We start from the raw sequence: 19,201 nt of genomic DNA, 5'->3' as shown, positions 1-19,201 counted from the left end.
TCCCTGCTTGTAGAAGGTATAGAGAAGCAATTCCTAGCATTCACAGCTGGTGGTACAACCCTTTGGGGAAATAACTGGCAATAGCTTTGCAAATTAAGGATGCTCATAACCTTCTTGCCACTAACCCCATGGAATTGGCAGAGCAAAGGCTTCCTCACATGGGGCCCCAGCCCAGGGCTGCACCTCACATCGACTGGGGAAGCTGTGGGCCTGTCCCCACCAAGGTCTGCACTGTTGTGACCGGTGGCCATGGGTTTCCACCCAGCTGGACGGGGCTGCAGCTGGGCCCTCCTGACGGTAATAAAGAGCCTGGCGACCTGCTCACTGCCACAGCCCCACGGCAGGAAGCATTCCAGGAGCACCTGTTTCCTGAGGACCCTGTCAGGGGCTCCCGGGCACCATCTGGGCCCTGCCCCACATGTTGTTTGCATTAGGACTTTAGAAAAACAATTCAACTTTGACTAATGGTGCTTTAAGTTTTTCAGGCGCATCCCAGTCTCACCCCTGCCCCACTCTCTAGTTCCTCGCCAGCTTTTCTCAGGAGGTTTCTAGACTGTCACACACACAAGACACACTCTCATACACACACACACAATCTACACACCGACACAGTCTTATAACTCACACACCACATCCACACACTCACACTCAGTACACACTCAGATGCGCATTCACACAGACACACTCTCATACTCTAACACACATGCACACCACACCGGCACGCAGTTTTGGGGAACAATCTACTTTCCTCTAAAAAGTGGGTCTTAAGAATGTGTGTGGTTCAGTGTCTGTGATAGTCGGCCCTGGGCCAAGATGCCAGGGTCTCACCCGGTTGTCAGTGACCTGGCTCTGGGCACCGTGTCCACCTCTCCCTGCTGCCTTCGCCCTCTTGTTGGAGAGGGCAAGGCGGCTGCTGCTGGCACTTGCATGTAGGTGAGGAGTTAGAGCAGTGCCCAGTGCAGATTAAGTGCTGGATGTGGTTGTTTTCAAAAATTCCAACCAAAGTAATAGCACAAGGCAGTACTGAAATTAACGTGCTTTCCCTTCAGATTGTTCTGGTTCCATCATTCCGCTTGGAGACAAAGATGAAAGGCTCTTTTCTCAGGGATGTTTTACTTTACTGCACTGAAGTGGGAGTCTCTGGCCTTCTTTAGAGCTGGCAGCTGAAGCCCAGAGAGGTTAAGCAGCTCTCCTGATGTGGCATGGTCTGCCAGGGCTGGGGCAGGGGCTGGGGTAGGGGCAGGTCTTCAGAGTGTCCATTGGGGGCCATCCAGAGACCACTCCCGCTCAGTGTCCAGTAGGTTGCCATTGAGGGCTGGGTGGGAGGGAGAGGAGGGAACTTGGTGGGGTGGTCTCTGCTGCAGACAGCCTGCACGGCTGCAGGAAATGGGTGGCTTCCGCGAAGCCCCCCAGTTGGAGTTGACACAGCCTGTCCAGCTGGACCTGGCCCAGTTTCCAGGCGGCTCCAGGGGCGGGGGGCGCTGCGGGGGCTGTGGCGCCGGTGGGTGGGGGGTGCCCGGGGGAGGGTGGCGGGCATGTGGGGCAATGCCCAGCGCCGCAGCCGCTGTGAGCTTCCTGAGGCCTGGCTCTGGTCTGCCTCTGGGCCCCCAACCCCCCCCCCCTTCCCGCCCCGCACAGGTCCGATGGCTCTAGCAGCGCTGCCATCTGAGAACAAAGCGTCCTGCAGGAATTCCGGCCGGGTAAGGCGATGCATTGTGGAGCCGGGCGCCCTGCCCGGCCACTCCCCACCCCCACCCGGGGGCTTGGAGTCACCCCCAGCGCTGAGGATGGCAAGAAACCCCGTCCTCAGCCCGTCCCCGAATGCCACAGCTGCGTGGATGATCAGGTCATCTCTCCCCTTCCTGTCCTCAAAAGTGCCTGCCGCGGACGCGCCCCAAGGGGGCGGACGGGGCGCTTCCTGGCGGGGCGGCCGCGGGCCAGGCCGATCCCCAGCCTGTTACAGGAGCGAAGGCTTCCTTCCTGAAAAACACGCCGGGTGCCCCAGCCTGCGCCGGTCTCTCCGCAGAGCCCGCGGCCGCCGCTCTCACTCCCGGCCGTCCGAGGCAGGGCGCACAGGATCAAGGTGGGGTACCGCCCGGCCCGCGTCCTGGGACGGCAGCCCCGCCTCGGCTCTAGACCCCCAGCTCTTTCCCATGCCCCTTCTGAGGCTGGCTCTGCGCTGAAAGCATCCTGAATCCGGCCCCTGAGCCCAATACCCTGACCTCCGGGTCCCCGTCCCCGCTGCCCGTCCGGGGTCTTCTGTCTTCCGCCCAGGCCACAGCCTCCCCTCCACACGCAGCCGACAGGGTCCCGTTCACACCACGCCTCCCCTCTACGCGAGCCCTCCCAAGGGTGCCAGCCCTCCCCTCCCGTGACCGCACTCCCTCACCGGCCACGGTGCCCCTAACCCCGAGGCTCCTCAAACCCGCAGGCCCTCTAGCTGTGCAAGGCTGCGTCCCCAGGAGTGATTCCTGGGTCCTTAAGTGCTGCCTCTAATTAAACCTTCCCCTGTCCTCCGCGGTCTCGGGCTCTTGGGAGGCAATCCCTGCCTCCACACCGTGGCTTATTTTGCCTGCTTCATTGGGGACGCCGGGACACTTAGAACAAGGGCCAGCGCTCAGAAGGTGCTTGATACACAGTCGTTGCCCGCATGGATGAGGAGTGCCCGTCCTGCAGTAGTCGGTATGGGCTGAGGGGCCACGAGTAAAGTGCTCAGTCCGACAGGAGCTCGGGGCCTCCGTGGCTGCTAATTCTTAGCAGCAGTGGCGCTGTGGTGTAGATGCCCCTTTGCTGTAAGTCTCTGGTGGACCAGCATCCACTCCCTCTTCTTTTGACATTCACCTTCATTCGCTCACCCACTCTTAGCCTGTGTGATTTGACTGCGGCTGACCCCATCATGCCCTAGTGTGGGTGACCTCAGCCACACCTAGTCAATCCTTGCATTCCTTTGCCCACAGCAGCTGACTTGGAGATGGGTATGACCATAGTCAACCAGAGGCATTCCCTGTTTCTCCATGGCCTCAGGGCTGAGCAGAGGTAAGGCCTGAACTGCTGCAGCCATCCTGCCACCAGGAGGAGAGTGAGGTCGTCTAAGGAGGTGGGCTGAGCTCCAAGACAGAAATCAGTGCTGGTTGACCAGTTGTGTTTAGGCCCCAGTGACATGGGGCCTACCCGTGTCTGGGTTTTTCGGCTACCTATGTCAATAATGCTAATTTCAGTTAAGACAGTTCTGTTAGGTCACTGCCGCCTGCCACCAGAAATGTCCTGTTTGACCTAGAATCTGACCTAGAATCCTTACCTTCTCTCTGTCTTATCTGGGTGGACCTGCTTGGTCTCCTCTGGTCTGGTGTTTGGAAACCAGTGGTTCCCTCTGGTTCCCTCTCCTGTGACTCACTTTTCATCCTTTTTGCCTGGTCCCTGGTGGTTGGTGTGTATGGTTCCTGCCTTTTTGGAAAACCAGAACTTAGGACATCTGAGTTTTAACACATTATTTACTCGTTTGCCAAATTAGAGGCAAGGCCTTGTTAGTGGACACAAGGTGTTCCACTGGAGTGCTCTGGCTGAACAGAGGCTCTGGTCATCAGGGAGCTTCTGTGACCTCTCCAGCTCCTCTGGGAGCCTGTTCCTCCCTTCCTCTCTTGTTTACTCAGCTTCAAGCCACACAGCCACACTGGGGCATGTAGCTGTGTCTGCTCCCTGGACAAAGCGAGTTCCTTACCACACCAAGGGCTTTGCCCTCTGTTCCCTCTGCCTAGACTGTGCTCTCAGTTGCCCACAGTGGTCTTCTTTTGCTCTTCATTCACTTCTTTTTTTTTTTTTTTTTTTTTGAGACAGAGTTTCACCCTTGTCACCCAATCTGGAGTGCAGTGTCTCGATCTCTGCTCCCTGCAACCTCTGCCTCCCGGTTCAAGCGATTCTCCTGCCTCAACCTCCTGAGTAGCTGGGATTACAGGTGCCTGTCACCACGCCCTGCTAATTTTTTAAATTTATTTTTTATTTTTAGTAGAGATGGGGTTTCGCCATGTTGGCCAGGCTGGTCTTGAACTCCTGACCTTAGGTGGCCCACCCGCCTTGGCCTCCCAAAGTGCTGGGATTACAGGCGTGAGCCACTGTGCCCAACCTCTTCATTCACTTCTGAACTTCGTTGTCCCTTCTTCTGAGAGGCCTTCTCTGACCATTCATCCCTTTTTATTCCAATCTTCCTCGGACCTTTCTGCAGTAGTTGTTCCAAATAATTTTGGAAATTATTTTATCCGCTGGGTCATCCGTCTCCCTTGCTGGAATAGAAGTCCTATGAGGCCTGGGGGTGTGTTTGTCTTTCCCTTGCATGCCTGATGCCCAGGTCCCCCTACATACTCACATGCAGGGCCTTATTTACCTCCTTAGATAAATAAGATGGAATCTCCTTGGTCCCATCCACCTGGGTTGAGACCTCAAGGTCATTCTTCATGGCCTCAGGCAGGCAGTGGCCGAGTCTGGCTTATTCCTCAACCCCATCCTTCCTGCTGCTCCATCCAGTGTCCTTGCCCTAGTTCCTGCTCTCGTCACATCATGCAGTAACTCCTAGGCCCCCACCCCTGCCTCTACCCTGCCCTCCTCCATCTTCGGTTAGGTGATTACACTCATGCCAGTGGCTTCATCTGGAACATTCTTTGGTGCCCTCTTTGTCTGATGTATTGGTTGTAGGAAACAAGTCACTCTAGGTGTTTTAAGTGGGAGGAGATTTAATACAGGGACTTGGGTGCTTCAATACCTGTGGAGAGGCTGGTGGACTGTGTCGAGGCTGAAGATGGTCCTAGAAAAACACCGTGGAACTGGCTTGTCAGAGGAGCTGCCGCCAGACCTCTGCTGTAGTTGGGGAGTAGGGAGTCTTGAGATCATTGTGGGAACTGCTGGTTTGAGGACGTAGCATCTGAGGCTAGGTGCAGTGGCTCAGGCCTGTAATCCCAGCACTTTGGGAGGCTGAGGTGGAAGATCCCTTGAGCCCAGGAGTTTGAGACCTGTGTGGGCAACGTAGTGAAACCCTGTTTCTACAGAAAATTAAAAAAAGAAAAAAATTAGCCAGGTGTGGTGACACATACACCTGTGGTCCCAGCTACTTGGAAGGCTGAGGCAGGAGGATTTCTTGAGCCTGAGAGGTCAAAGCTGTCGTGAGCTGTGATTGCACCACTGCAGTCCAGCCTGGGTGACAGAGCAAGACACTATCTCAAAAAAGAAAAGAAAAAAAAAGAATGTAGCATCTCAGCTGTGATCCAGGGATTAGAAGCCACTTCAACTGCTGCAGCTGCTGTTGGACACCCAAGAAGCTGAAGCCAGGATCCTGGATTGTCTTTGCAGAGAGACCCACCAACTCCATGCCTCACTTACCAGCAGAAAATCCCCCAAAGTCACGTGGAGATGGTGTCTTTGTTCTGTTTGCCTTCCAAATCACACAAGGGCACGTTATTGGCAGAACCTAACTTGAACTCAGTTGTGAAGGAGGCTGGGGAATGTAGTTTGTTAGTTTCCCAGCCTCTGCATTAGGGTCTGGGACACAGAAGGAGGTGGGGGCGGATGCTGAGGGCCGGCCACGTGGTTGAGCCCTGACCCTTGTCCTGCAGGTCCAGCCAGGGGAAGCCTTTCCTGGCCCAGTGGAGGGATTGCCCGATGAGCTCCGTCTTCTCCACAGACTGCTTGCTCTGTGAAGAAGGGACCACACCATGTCTTCTTGTTCCCCTGTGCTGGGAAGGACCCACAGGGGAACGGTCTTCAAGCCCACACTGCCGCAGCAGCCCTCCCCTCCGTCCTGGGGCATTTGCTGCCTGCCTTGCCTTCCAACAGCTCCCACAGGCTATCCTGGAGTCTTCCTGCCTCAGCAACAGTTGTCCTTTCTCCCGGGGCTCTTGTGGTCTCGACTTTTATCCCTGGTCTCTTTTTTTTTTTTTTTTTTTGAGACGGAGTCTGGCTCTGCCGCCCAGGCTGGAGTGCAGTGGCCGGATCTCAGCTCACTGCAAGCAGGTGCCTGCTAGGTTGCAGTAAGTCCATCCTACACGGATTTTTAAGGAAGAGCTTTTAAAAAATATTTTGAATCAGGTCAGGCGCGGTAGCTCATGCCTGTAATCCCAGCACTTTGGGAGGCCAAGGTGGGTGGATCACCTGAGGTTGAGACCAGCCTGACCAACATGGAGAAACCCCATCTCTACTAAAAATACAAAAAATTACCCGGGCGTGGTGGCAAATGCTTGTAATCTCAACTTTAGCTACTCGGGAGGCTGAAGCAGGAGAATCACTTGAACCCGGGAGGCGCAGGTTGCAGTGAGCCGAGATCGCGCCATTGCACTCCAGCCTGGACAACAAGAGTGAAACCTTGTATTAAAAAAAACAAACAAACAAACCTATCTATCTATCTATCTTGAATCTTTCATAAGGCTGAGGGGGAGGATGCCCACTGGAGGGGAGAGCTTGGCTTAAACTCCAAGGAGGACGGGTGAGGAGGGAGACTTCTCAGGGCGCCAGCTGAAGTGACCTGAGCAGCGGCCAGAGCAGCAAGGACCCTGCCTTGTGTCCCATGTCAGACATGCTGGCCTCTGTGCTTGTGGTTGCTGAACTGGATGTGATCACTAAGCACAGATGATGCCCCGTATTGGTGGACAGGGACCCCCACACACACCCACCACATGCTTCTTCCAGGGTCAGTTAGAAACGACATGGCTTCCACCTGCCTCTCTGATCAGCCCTGGCTGGCCAGATAGATCTAACAGATGGATCTTTTGGCCTGTGGTCGAGGAGTTCCTGTTTCCCACTGTGATGATGTCAGCGAGTTGGGTCCTGGTGAGATGGAGGAAGGGGCTGTGGGGGTGGGGCGGAGGCTGCCCCTACAGCAGGGCCAGTGCCCTCCCCCGCCCCCTCTGTGGCTTACCCCACTCTCCCTCTCACTCACCCAGTCCTGGTGGTGCTGTGTGCCCGCGCACCCTCAACTCATCTGCATCAGCCAGCATTCTTGGGTTGTAGACAACAGAACACCAGCTTCAAACTGGCTTCCGTGGACCTTGTTTTCTGGGTGTAGCACTTGCTTCAGGTGCAGGTGAATCCAGGCACTCAGACAGATCCAAGGAGCCAGTCTCTCCCCGTCTCTTGGTCTGCTCTCTTCTCTGTTGGATCCACTCTCAGTACAGTTCTTCCTGCAGGGGGACAAGTGGCCTCCAGCTGCTTTAGGGCCCTCATTCTCCCAGGTGTAAATCTTTGTCCAGGTATTGCCTGCCAGAGTCCTGATATTTGCCCCAATTGGGCCAACTGGGATGGCATTTCTACCCTAGGCCAGTCACTGTGGGGTGGGGCACAGGATCTGAAGGTGGCAGGGCCTTCATGAATAAGGAGTGGGCAGCCTGGAGCTTACCAGTGGTTTTGGAGTGAACGCGCGCACGGACGAGTGGATGAATGAGTGAATCAACCACTCCACCATGAGAGAGAAACACTTCTACGCTGCTTATTCCACTTGCACTCTGGATTTCTGTCCTGTGAGTTCACTTGTGTGGGGAGGGAGCCCCTCCTGGCTAGATGCCATGGGAGCTACAGAAGTCTGAGAGAGGGCCCCCCATGGAGCAGCTCCGTCCCCACCCATCAGTGGGATTCTCTGCCCAGCGACCTCTTTAAACTGCCCCCCTCCTTTGTCCCCTCCTATTCCAAGTATCCTTCTGACTGAAAGTACAGGTCATACAGTGAGACCCCCAGCCCCAAGCACAGGCTGTAGGTGCGGCGGCCAGGCTCAAAGGAGCCCCTAGGGTACCTCCTCCAAGTTCATCCCACCCTCCCCTCTTTGTCCACAGCCACCCACCCTAGAGGCCTGTTGAGGAGCGGCCGACACCTCCTTCCCTGGCCTCCCGCCCCCACCCCCATGCCCTGGCATGTGCCAGGAAGTGCCAAGGATTCCCCATCTGTGAGAGGGGAGGCCAGTGCCCTGCCCCGAGAGGTCCACTGGCCTCCCCAGGCCCCTCCGCGCTGCCTTTCCAGAAACTCCCCAGCCTCTTCCTGCCTGGCTTCCTGCCCAAGCCCTTCCTGGAAACCAGGCCCACCCTGCCCCCAGCCCAGGGCGCCAGTATTTCCATGGGGTGATTCACACGGCCCTCCCCAGGCAGGGCGCCTCCTTCTACTCACGATACTGACAGTTTGGAAAACAACCTGGGGGTGGGAAGGAGAGTCTGTCCAGCCACGGCCCCAACCCCACCAGACGACCCTGCAGTCAACCATAGAGTGTGAAAGACAAGAACATGGAAATAACAGGGTGTGAAAAGCAAGAAAACAGGAGATTTTCTATTAAAACATTCATCTAAAAAAATAAATTAATGCAGCTTTATTAAGACAGGAAATGCAAATAGTGTTGCAAAGTATGTCATTTATAAAGAAATGGATGGTTATGGAGGTGCTTCCCTGTTTTTTTCCTGATAGGGCGCATGGTCCACAAAGGCCATCAGCCTGAGGCTGCTCTGCTCAGCCCCACCCCTGGAGCCTGTGTCCCCTGTGGGGAGTCCTGGGCCACCTTGGAGGGAGGATGGACCAGAGGACCAGACTGTGGGTGTCGAGGAAGGAGGGAGGGGTGGCCTCGGCTGCTGAGGAACTGCCATGTTATGTGTGGGTTGGGAGGGTGGTCAGATAAGGAGGTGATTGGACAGGCCTGGCAGGGAGACAGCAGATGACTGAAGTGATGGGTTGGGTGTGGAGGATTTTATTTCTTACTCGATGAGAAATGGGCATAGTTTATGCCTTGCAAAAAGTGATCCTGTTGGATACAATAAATTGTAAAAGTGAAGTCAGGGTTCCACTTGAGTGTATGTGACAGAAACCCAACTCACCTTCAGGATACAAGAGAAATTATTGGTTTATGTACTTCACAGCTCTACCAGCTTCAGGAATGGCTGGCTCTAGGGCTTCTGTGTTGGCTTCTTTCTCTGGAAACTTTCTCCTTGTGCTAACAGGATAGTTCCCAAAGGCTTCAGGCTCATAATTAACCAGCTCAATAATTCCAGTGGAAAGAAAACTTCCCTTTCCCATATGGGCCAGAAAAAAATCACCAGACTGGCTGACTATTGGCTCAGACTAGGTCATATGCCCATCCCTGAAATAATCACAATGACTGTGATTGGTCCTGCATAGGCCACAGGTTGGATTCTGGTGCCTCTGTGAGAGGTGACGCCAACCCTCGTAAAATAGCCTAAGGAATTTCCCTTAGGAAAAGTCTGTTCTTCAGGGAAGGGGAAATATAATCAGGGCAGCTGGCGTCCCCCACATTTATATAGCTGATTCCAGGGACATCCAGTTGGAAATACAGGGTCATATTTCAAGTGATCACACATTTGTCTTTCCTCCAGGATTGGAGGGAAGAATGCATCCCTCTTACCCAGTGACATGTTTGTGGGCAGCAGGACAGGGTGTGGGTAGGACCTCCGCAGAGAACCAGGTACAGGCTCGGGGGCAGCTCTCCATGGTGTGGAGTGAAGTGAAGGGCAGAGAACACCTTGGGTGCCTAGGGAGCAGGGCAGAATGGTCCTCCCTTGACAACCACTGAGATTGGAAGATGACAGGCAGAGCAGCTGTGCAACCCAAAGGGAAGGTTTCCCTACTATTTAGATCTGTATTCAACCCCCAGCTCGGTCACTATTACAGGTGATGTTGGTAAGTGATGTCACCTCTCTGAGCATTGCTTTTTATCCCAAGTGGAATGGAACTACCCCTCTCTGCCCTGGTGGTTTTGAGGATTAAACAAGATGGTCTCTCTAACTGCAGAACACTGTCCCTGGCTCATGGTGGGACTGGTGACAATTGTGATTATTGTAGGCTCTGGGTCTGCATGGTGTGTGCCAGGAAGGGTCTGGCCAGCCATGGGGGCCACCTTGCTCCTGCTGAGACTGATTCGGGCCTTAGTCATGGCTGGCCCGAGTCAGCAGGTGGGAGGTCCCTGCTAACATGGTTTAAATTAGCTGGAGTTTGAGGCCTCTAGATAGGAGCAGGCAACATGGAAGTCCTGCCTCTCTCCTTCCTTGTTGCTGCAGGGCTCACCTCCCTCCTCATGAAGCTCCTCAGCATGGGTGGACACGTTGGACTGGTGCTCAGCATCCATGTCACCACCTTTTGGGGTCCTTCCTGTACTGCAGAGGCTGGAAGGATACAAAGTACCTTTGCTGGACTCCCTTGCAGCTAGGGCTCTGGAAATTATTGAGATTTGAGCAATCAAGTACTCATCTACCATCTAACCATAAATCCCTGGGTGAGGAGTTCAGACGATGCTTTCTGGACCAGAGCTTTGGGTAACACATTGGTGAGGGAAGCATGGGCATCTTGAAAGGCTGTGCCATGACTATTCTTTGCAGGCCAGTGATGATAGTGGGAGATGTCCCCATTGAAATGCACTCCCTGAATAAATTGTAACAATAGCCATGCATACTTCTCTCATCCACTGCACTCTGCAGCTCTTCCCAGGTGGACTCTATTGCTCCACACCTTGTCTCTGGGTTTGAACATGTGACCTACTTTGGAACAATGGAACAGTAGGAAAGGTGATGCAGGGCAAGGCTTGGAAAGTCCTTGTGCATTGGGGCTTGCTTGCCCTTCCCTTTCCTTCTGCCTTTGGAGCCCAGCCCCAGTGAAGTCTGGCTAGACTGCTGGATGATGAGAGGCATGTGTGTCCAGTGCCCCTGCACTCTGGCCAGCAGCCAGCCAATTGCCAGATATGTGAGTGAGGTTGTCCTAGGTTGTTCAGCCACCAACTGACTACAGGCACATGAAAGAGCTCAGAAGGAATCAGCCCAGGTTACCCAGAACACAAGAATTGTTCAGCACAGTTCTTGCGTCCACAGAACTGTGAGAAAAAAATGAAAGTTTAGTGTTTAAGCCACTAAGTTTTGGGAAACTTAACTGATTTGAGGAAGCAGGAGAGTATGGGAGGCAGCCCCTTACTGCCAGAGATAAAGTGGACTGGAGCAATAATCAGGATGGCTTGGCCCGCAGAGATCTTCAGTGGTAGCTAATTGATCATGATGTCCTTGAACTAAGTACATGGCAGCCTACTAAAGTCTGACCTGCTCTGCATGCCTCACAGTTTGCTATGCCATGTTTTCATTTGCATTTGTTCAAATGTTTTCTAATTTCACTTGCAGTTTTTCTCTTTGACTCATGGGTTATTTAGAAGTGTGTTATTTAGTTGGGGATTGACTTCCAATTTAATTCTGTTGTTGTCAGAAGAGATACTTTGTATGACTTTCACCCTTTAAAATATATTAACACTTGCATTATGGTGCAGAATACAGTCTGTTTTGGTCAACGCTCTCTGTATACTTGAAAGATATGTATTCAGATGTTGGGTGGAGTGTTCTATAAATAGTAATTAGGTTAAGTTGATTGATAATGTTGTTCATGTTTTCTATACCAGAGATTGGCAGGCTGTGGGTGGTGGTTCAGGCCTGTAATCCCAGCATTTTGGGAGGCCGAGGCAGGTGGATCACCTGAGGTCGGGAGTTCGAGACCACCCTGACCAACATAGTAAAACCTTGTTTCTACTAAAAATACAAAAATCAGCTGGGCATGGTGGTGCACACTTGTAGTCCCAGCTACTCAGGAGGCTGAGGCAGGAGAATCACTTGAACCCGGCAGGCAGAGGTTGCAATGAGCCAAGATTGTGCCACTGCACTCACACCTGGGTGGCAGTGTGAGACTCTGTTGTAAAAAAAAAAAAAAAAGATTGGCAAACTTTTTTTTGAAGAGCCAGATTATAAATATTTCTGTCAGTGGAGGCCATACCATCTCTGTTGCAACTCAACTACTCAACTCTGCCATTATAGCATGAAGGCAGTCACCAACAGTACGTAAAAAAGTGTTTGTGGTTGTTTTCCAATAAAACTTTGTTTACAAAAACAGAGCTAATCTGTTTTCAGATCTCTGTTCTATAAGTTTATTGATTTTCTGTCTTCTTATTCTGTCAGTTATTGAGAGAATGTGTTGAAATCTCCAGCCACAACTGTGGATTTGTCTGTTTTCCCCTTTAGTTTTTGCTTCATGTAATTTGAAGCTATGTTATTAGGTGCATTAACATTTAGGATTTTTATGTTTTCTTGACCAAGTAACTCTTTATCATTATGAAATGTCCTCTTTATTCCTGGCAATAGTTCTTGCTCTGAAATCTATTTTATATGATATTAGTATAGTATCCCAGCTTTTCAAAAAGAGTGACTTCATGGTGTGTGTGTGTGTATTATATATGGAATATATATAATATACATATGAAATATATATAACATGGAATATATAATATATGGAATATATTATATGGAATATGTACATTATATATGGAATATATAATATATGAAATTATATATAATGAAATACATATTATATTATATATAATATATATAATATATAATACATAATAATATACACAAATGAAATCTATATATATTTACACTCCACTTAAAAAATTTTAACCTATCTGTAGCTTTTATATTTAAAATGGGTTTCTTGTAGACCGCATATAGTTAGGTCTTATTTAAAAAAGATGTGGCTGTGCGTGGTGGCTCACGTCTATAATCCCAGCACTCTGGGGGGCCCGAGGCAGGTGGATCACCTGAGGTCAGGAGTTCAAGACCAGCCTGGCCAACATGGTGAAACCCCATTTGTACTAAAAATACAAAAAAATTAGCCAGGCATAATGGTGGATGCCTGTAATTTCAGCTACTTGGGAGGCTGAGGCAGGAGAATCTCTTGAACCCAGGAGGCAGAGGTTGCAGAGAGCCGAGATCGCGCCATTGCACTCCAGCCTGGGCAACAAGAGCAAAACTCCATGTCAAACAAACAAACAAAATTCCATCTGATAATCTGTGCCTTTTAGTTAGAATGTTAGGACGTTTACATTTACTGTGATGACTGATATGGCTGAATTTAAATCTAGCATATTGCTAGTTGCTTTCTATGCCATCTGTTCTTTGTTTTTCCTTCTTTTCCTGCTTTATTTTTCTTCTGCAATGTCTAATATACTGTTAATCCCGTCCATTGTAGTTTTTGTTTCTAGAAGTTTAAGTTTTGACTTTTTTATATGTTCAATTTCTCTTTTCACCATGTTCATGTTTTCTTCTTCCTTCTTGAACATGTTGAGCATTTTTATAATAGTTGTTTTAACGCCATAATCTAATAAATCTATCATTTGCATCATTTGTTGATCTGTTTCTATTGATTAATTTTTCTCCTTTTATTTTCCTGTTTCTTTGCATGTCTGATAATTTTTGATTGAACAGCAGACATTGTAAGTGTTTCGATCCTGGGTGCTGGATTTTGTGTGTTTGTGCTTTGTTCTGGGATAGAGTTTGATTATTTTGTGACTTGCTTTTAAGCATTGACCCAGAATAGCCTTTAATCTAGGACTAATTTGGCCCCATTGTTGAGTTAAGGGAACTTTCCATTCTGGCCAATGGGCACATGAATGCTTCCTGGCCCTATGTCAACCCTAGGGATTGTTCTGTCTGCTACTTTTCAGTGGTTCTTTACCTAGCCTCACAAGTTTCTTCACATACATGCAATGATCAATATTCCACTGACTAACTGAGGAGAGCCCTGTGCAGAATTTCAGTACCACCTACCCCCTCTCTGCAGCTCTCTTTCTGGTACTCTGCCCTGTTAATTCTCTCTACCTTGTCTTTTCTGAACACTGTCTCTGTAAACCAGGGAGACCACAAGAGTCTGTTTAAGCCTCCCAGCACTGCAGCCTGAAACTCCCTCCAGGGATGAGACAGCACAGCAATGGGGCTCACCTCATTCATTTTCATTCCCTCAGAGATAATCATCTTGCACTGTCAGTAAAATCTGAAAGCCATTGTTTTGCATATTTTGTTTTGTTTTGTTTAGTTGTTTAAGATGGGAGGGTAAGTCTACTCCCTGTTACACCATCATGACCAGAAGCAGAAGTCATATAATTTGATCTGGCTAAACACCAACAAAAAAGGTTCTTTAGGTCATGTGACTAGAGCCCTGAATTGAATTGCCATAATAGAGAGTCACAGTCCCTTATCCAGTTCCCAGATCAGAGCCAGTTCCCAGACGGGTATCCCTTGAATAAAGGGGTTGCTGGAATCCCTGAGGAATTACCTTGTGACACTGCCCCCAAGCCAGACCCAAGAGACTCAGGCATGGTATTCCTTTTAGAAGTGCTGAGAAAAGTTACTCTTTGTCTGCTGGGATTGCTCAGCTAGGAAGAGGTAAGGATAGAGATGTGGCCATTGTGGGGTGGGTCAAGACATATGGAGGAAACAAGAACCAAGAAATGGACACAGCCTGGTTCTTGAAGCCATCTTTTGAGCCCCCACATCAGCCTTGTGGGTCATGGTTGTTCAGTCTCATGAGCTAATGTATTGCCTGTTTTGCTTAAGTCGCTTTGAGGTGGGTTTCTGTGTTGGGTTGAGACCTGAGAAATTTGTATCAGGGCATGAGAGGAACTTCTTGAGAGAGGAAGCACTCCCAGGGTCTGGGTCACATGAAATAGCCCAGGGAAAATCCAGGCAATGTGAGTCTGCAGATTCCAATTGGGAATACCAACTAGGGATACCAAGGAGCTCACCTAGCCCCAAGAAGGTGAGGGGGGCAAACCAGGCATCCCAATTCCAGAGCTCAACCCTTGCCAGGATCCTAGCTGCAGCCCCTCTGGGACTTTCATGTCCTCTTTCTTGTCTCTACAAGCATATGTGACATCTGACTTGTGACAGGTCTGGGGCTAGTGCTCCAGTGGGGAGGTATATTCAGCTTTTCTTGCATTGCTGTAAAGAAATACCTGAGACTGGGTCATTTATAAAGAAAAGAGGTTTAATTGGTTCATGGTTCTGCAGGCTGTACAAGCATGGTGCCAGCATCTGCTTGGCTTCCGGGGAGGCCTCAAGAAGCTTACAGTCATCGTGGAAGGTGAAGCAGGATCAAGTACCTCATATAGCAAAAGCAGGAGCAAAAGAGAGTGGGAGCAGGGAGGTGCCACACACTTAAACAACTAGATCTTGTGAGAACTTACTATAGCAAGGACAGCACCAAGCCATGAGGGGTCCATCCCTATGACCCAAACTCCTTCCACCAGGCCCCATCTCCAACATTGGGATTACAATTCAACATGAGATTTGGAGGGGATAAATATCCAAACTATATCAAGAGGGGAAAGGGATGCACAGGGGGTTCTGCATTCCTTGAGAGTAAGGTCCAACCAGGAGGCTGGGAGCTGATTTTCTACACAGGCTACCCTGCCTCTTCTCCACCCTGTCATACTCTGGGTGGTGTCCTTAGATATGTGCATCTCCCCTCCCAGCCCCCAGACTTCTCAGATATCACTGAGCACCAATTGCACTGAATCCAGTATCCCCCTCACCATGTACCTCCCTCACCCAGCTCTCTATCCATCCAGGAGCCTTCAGGGATGCATCCTTAGTTCTAGGCCCTGGACCAAGCTCTTGGGCTACAGTATTGCCAGATATGACCTTTCTTTCTACAAGTGGAGGTGAAATTCAGTCAGTCCTGGAAAGCCCCAGCATGGCTCCACGTGGATGCATTGCCAAGAAGAAGCAGAAATGTGTGTGAGTTCTTACCCACTAGAATGGCTACAGTAAATTAGACAGACCAAAATTATTGTTGAGGGTGTAGAGAGATGGGAATGCTATACACTGCTGGTGGGAATGTAAGGTGGTGTAGCTGCTTTGGAAAATAATTTGGTGGCCGGGTGTGTAATGGTGACATGCTTCACGCCTATAATCCCAGCGCTTTGAGATGCTGAGGTAGGAGGATCGGTCGAGGCCAGGAGTTCAAGACCAGCCTGGGCAACACAGCGAGACCTTATCTTAAAAAGAAAACAAAAATAATTCGGTGGTTTCTCAAACAGTTAAACATAACACAACCATGTGACCCAGCAATTCCACTCCTAGGTGGAATAAAATGAAAATAAGAGAAATGAAAGCATATGTCCACACAGAAACTTGTACATGAATGTTCTTAGCAACATTATTAATAATAGTCAAAGAGTAGAAACAACCCAAATGCTCATCAACTGACGAATAGATAAACAGTATGTGGCATAATGGAACGTTATGCAGTTATGAAAAGGAATGAAGCCCGTTTACATGCTCCAACATGATGAACCTTGAAAACATTAAACTAAGTGAAAGAAGTCAGTCACAAAAGGAATGAAGCCCGTTTACATGCTCCAACATGATGAACCTTGAAAACATTAAACTAAGTGAGAGAAGTCAGTCACAAAAGGCCACATATTGTATTTGTTACCACAAATTGTTGAATCCTATACTTGAAATAGGTGAGTTTTATGACACGTAAAATACACCTCGGTAGTTTTTTCTTTTTAAAGTGTGTTAGGAGACTGAGGAAGAGTAAGGTGGGTGGACAGTGGAGATGGAAGACTCTCATTCCTGAGATTTGTCTTTCTTAATAATTCTGAAATCTGCCCAATTCTCTCCATCCCTACTGCCACTACCCTGGACCAAGCTGCCATCATCTGTCTGTCTGTTTCTCTGACCACTGCCACAGTGTCCTCACTGACCTCCCCATACCTGCTCCTTTGCCCTCTCCATTTACTGGCCACACCACAGTCAGGTGGGGGTCTTTTTTGCAATGTGCCTTTGATTGGGTCACTGTTGCTTAGAAAAAAACATAGGCACAAATCTCTGAGCTAGGCAAGGATTCATAGATATGACACCAAAAGCACAAGCAACCAAAGGGTAGGAAAGCTAGATAAACTGTACTTTGTCAGCATTTAAAACTTTGTGTTTCAAAAACACTATCAATAAAATGAAAAGACAAGCCACGGAATGGGAGAAAATATTTGCAAGTCATATCTTTGATGACGGTCTAGTGTCTAGAATATACAAAGGATTCCTTAAACTCAACAATAAGAAGACAAATAATCCAATTTTTTAAATGGACAAAAGATTTGAATGGGCGTTTCTCCAAAGAAGATAGACAAATGGCAACAAACACATGAAATAATGCTCAGCATCAGTAAAATTATGTGTATCAGAAAATGCACATCAAAGCCACAGTGAGACACCACTTTACACCTGCTAGGGTGGCTGTAATAAAGATGAATGATAGCAATGGCGAGGATGTTGAAGCACTGGAACCCTCTCGCATTGCTTCTGGGGAATGTAAGATGGTGCAGCCATTTTTGGAAACAAATAGACAGTTTCTCAAAAAGTTAAACATAAAACTACCAAATGATCTATCTTCTGCTCCTAGGTATATATCCAAGAGAACTGAAAACAAATGTTCAAAGGAAATCTTATGTTCAAAGCAGCATTATTCCTAAGAGCTAAAGGCTATAAACAACCCAAATGTCCACCAACTGATGAATGGATGGGCAAAGTATGGAATGTTGATGCCATGTAATTTTATTTAGCCATAAAAAGAGTGAAAAAGTGATATGTAAATTATATCTTTTCGGAGCACAAATATTTTAATTGTCTAAAATGATATTTTCTTTAAGAGTTATCTTCAATTCAAAGCTCACCTTTTTAAGTGTCACATCCGTCAACCTTTTAAGAGACATAAAAGTATGAGAAGATATCACCAGAAGCTATGTAAACATTTCAGCTAAAGGCAAAGAGGAAGTTAAGGGTGTTTTCATAAGGAAACCCAAAGAGGACAAGCGGAAGGAAACAAGTTCAGCATGGTCATACCAATCTGGGTGGAAGAACTAGAGTGGAAACCCAAGCTGCCGAGAAGGCGGTAGAAGAAAAGAAAACTTGGTTCAAACAGATCGCACAAGGAAACCCAGTACAAATGCTGGCTTTTACATTATCTCAGTAACCCTTATTTTTTGTCATAGGTGACTCTAATACTAGACCTACTGTTGCAAAACCAGTCCAAATCCTACCAGCTAAAAAGAAATCTCCACTGACTTGTTGGGTAGGTGGTAACCATGTCCTCCCACACCAAGAGATCAGTTCTGGCAAGAGGGCTCCATTGCATCTTGATGGTGCTGTTGGTAGGACGCCCAGTGATGTTCTACTGCCTGAGATACAAGGTGGGAGGAGAGTGCACTTCATTCATTACTCAATCAACATCTCGGCCTTGAAGAAGCAGCACAGGTAGAAAACCTGTCAGGTCGCTAGTCCAATGAAGCAGAACATTAAAGAGACACTGAAGTACAGGGCTCAAGTGTTTGTTGATTCATTGGTATTACACATCTCTCTTCTTCATGCAGCAAAATCATCAACAATAGATTCTGGGAGGTCTTCTAGGCATTGCAGCTCCACCTATAATGGCTTAAGCTTCTCGACTTTTGTAATCTCCTTGTAATTTTTTTTTTTTGCCTCTACTCCATGCTTCGTGTCTAGGATTATGAATTGATCAGGTATCCTCCCTGTTTCTTTACTCTCAAATCATACTTCAAACATGTCATAATCTTCCAGGGTAAAGGTGAATTTCCCTTTGGTTGCATCCTCTTTGGAGTAGAGAATGTGGCCAGCAGAATCTGTGATCCTGAGGTGGCTGTGCAGGCTACCAGCACCCCTGGACTGGTTGGAGATTTCGTACACACCCGTGACTAGCAGGTCCTTGTGGATCTCCTCACGGAGGCACTTTCAGGAGTTAATGGGCAGGTGGAAGGAGATGGTGAGGACCAAGCTGGGGTTGAGCAGAAACAAAAACAGCCATGCCAACATTGTTACTGAAAAAAAAAAAAAAGGAGTGAAGAGTGAAGAACTGATGTTTTCTATGCCATAGAGAAACCACAAAATATGTTACATGAAAGAAGCCAGACACAGAAGGCTGCATGTGTAATTGCATTTACATGAAATGTCCAGCAAAGGCAAACCCATAGAGACAGAATGTAGATGAGAGCTTTCCAGAGGCTGGGGGATAGGGTGAATGGGGAGTGACTGCTAAGGGGCACAGATATTCTTTTTTTTTTTTAAATTATTATTATTATTATACTTTAAGTTCTAGGGTACATGTGCATAACGTGCAGGTTTGTTACATATGTATACTTGTGCCATGTTGGTGTGTTGCACCCATCAACTCGTCAGCACCCATCAACTCGTCATTTACATCAGGTATAACTCCCAATGCAATCCCCCCACCTCCCCCCTCCCCATGATAGGCCCCGGTGTGTGATGTTCCCCTTCCCGAGTCCAAGTGATCTCATTGTTCAGTTCCCACCTATGAGTGAGAACATGCGGTGTTTGGTTTTCTGTTCTTGTGA

At 48.8% G+C, this 19,201-nt stretch overlaps 1 pseudogene; it reads right to left on the bottom strand.

Moving 5' to 3' along the window:
• Positions 1–18,047: 18,047 nt before the first annotated feature.
• On the bottom strand, positions 18,048–18,662 carry LOC112619300 (annotated as a pseudogene).
• Between the last annotated feature and the right edge of the window lie 539 nt (positions 18,663–19,201).

Source organism: Theropithecus gelada, chromosome 2 (assembly GCF_003255815.1).
Source record: "Theropithecus gelada isolate Dixy chromosome 2, Tgel_1.0, whole genome shotgun sequence".
In the NCBI taxonomy this organism is placed as follows: Eukaryota; Metazoa; Chordata; class Mammalia; order Primates; family Cercopithecidae; genus Theropithecus; species Theropithecus gelada.
Note: the sequence above shows the minus strand (reverse complement) of the source record. Positions and strands in the feature narration are given on the sequence as shown.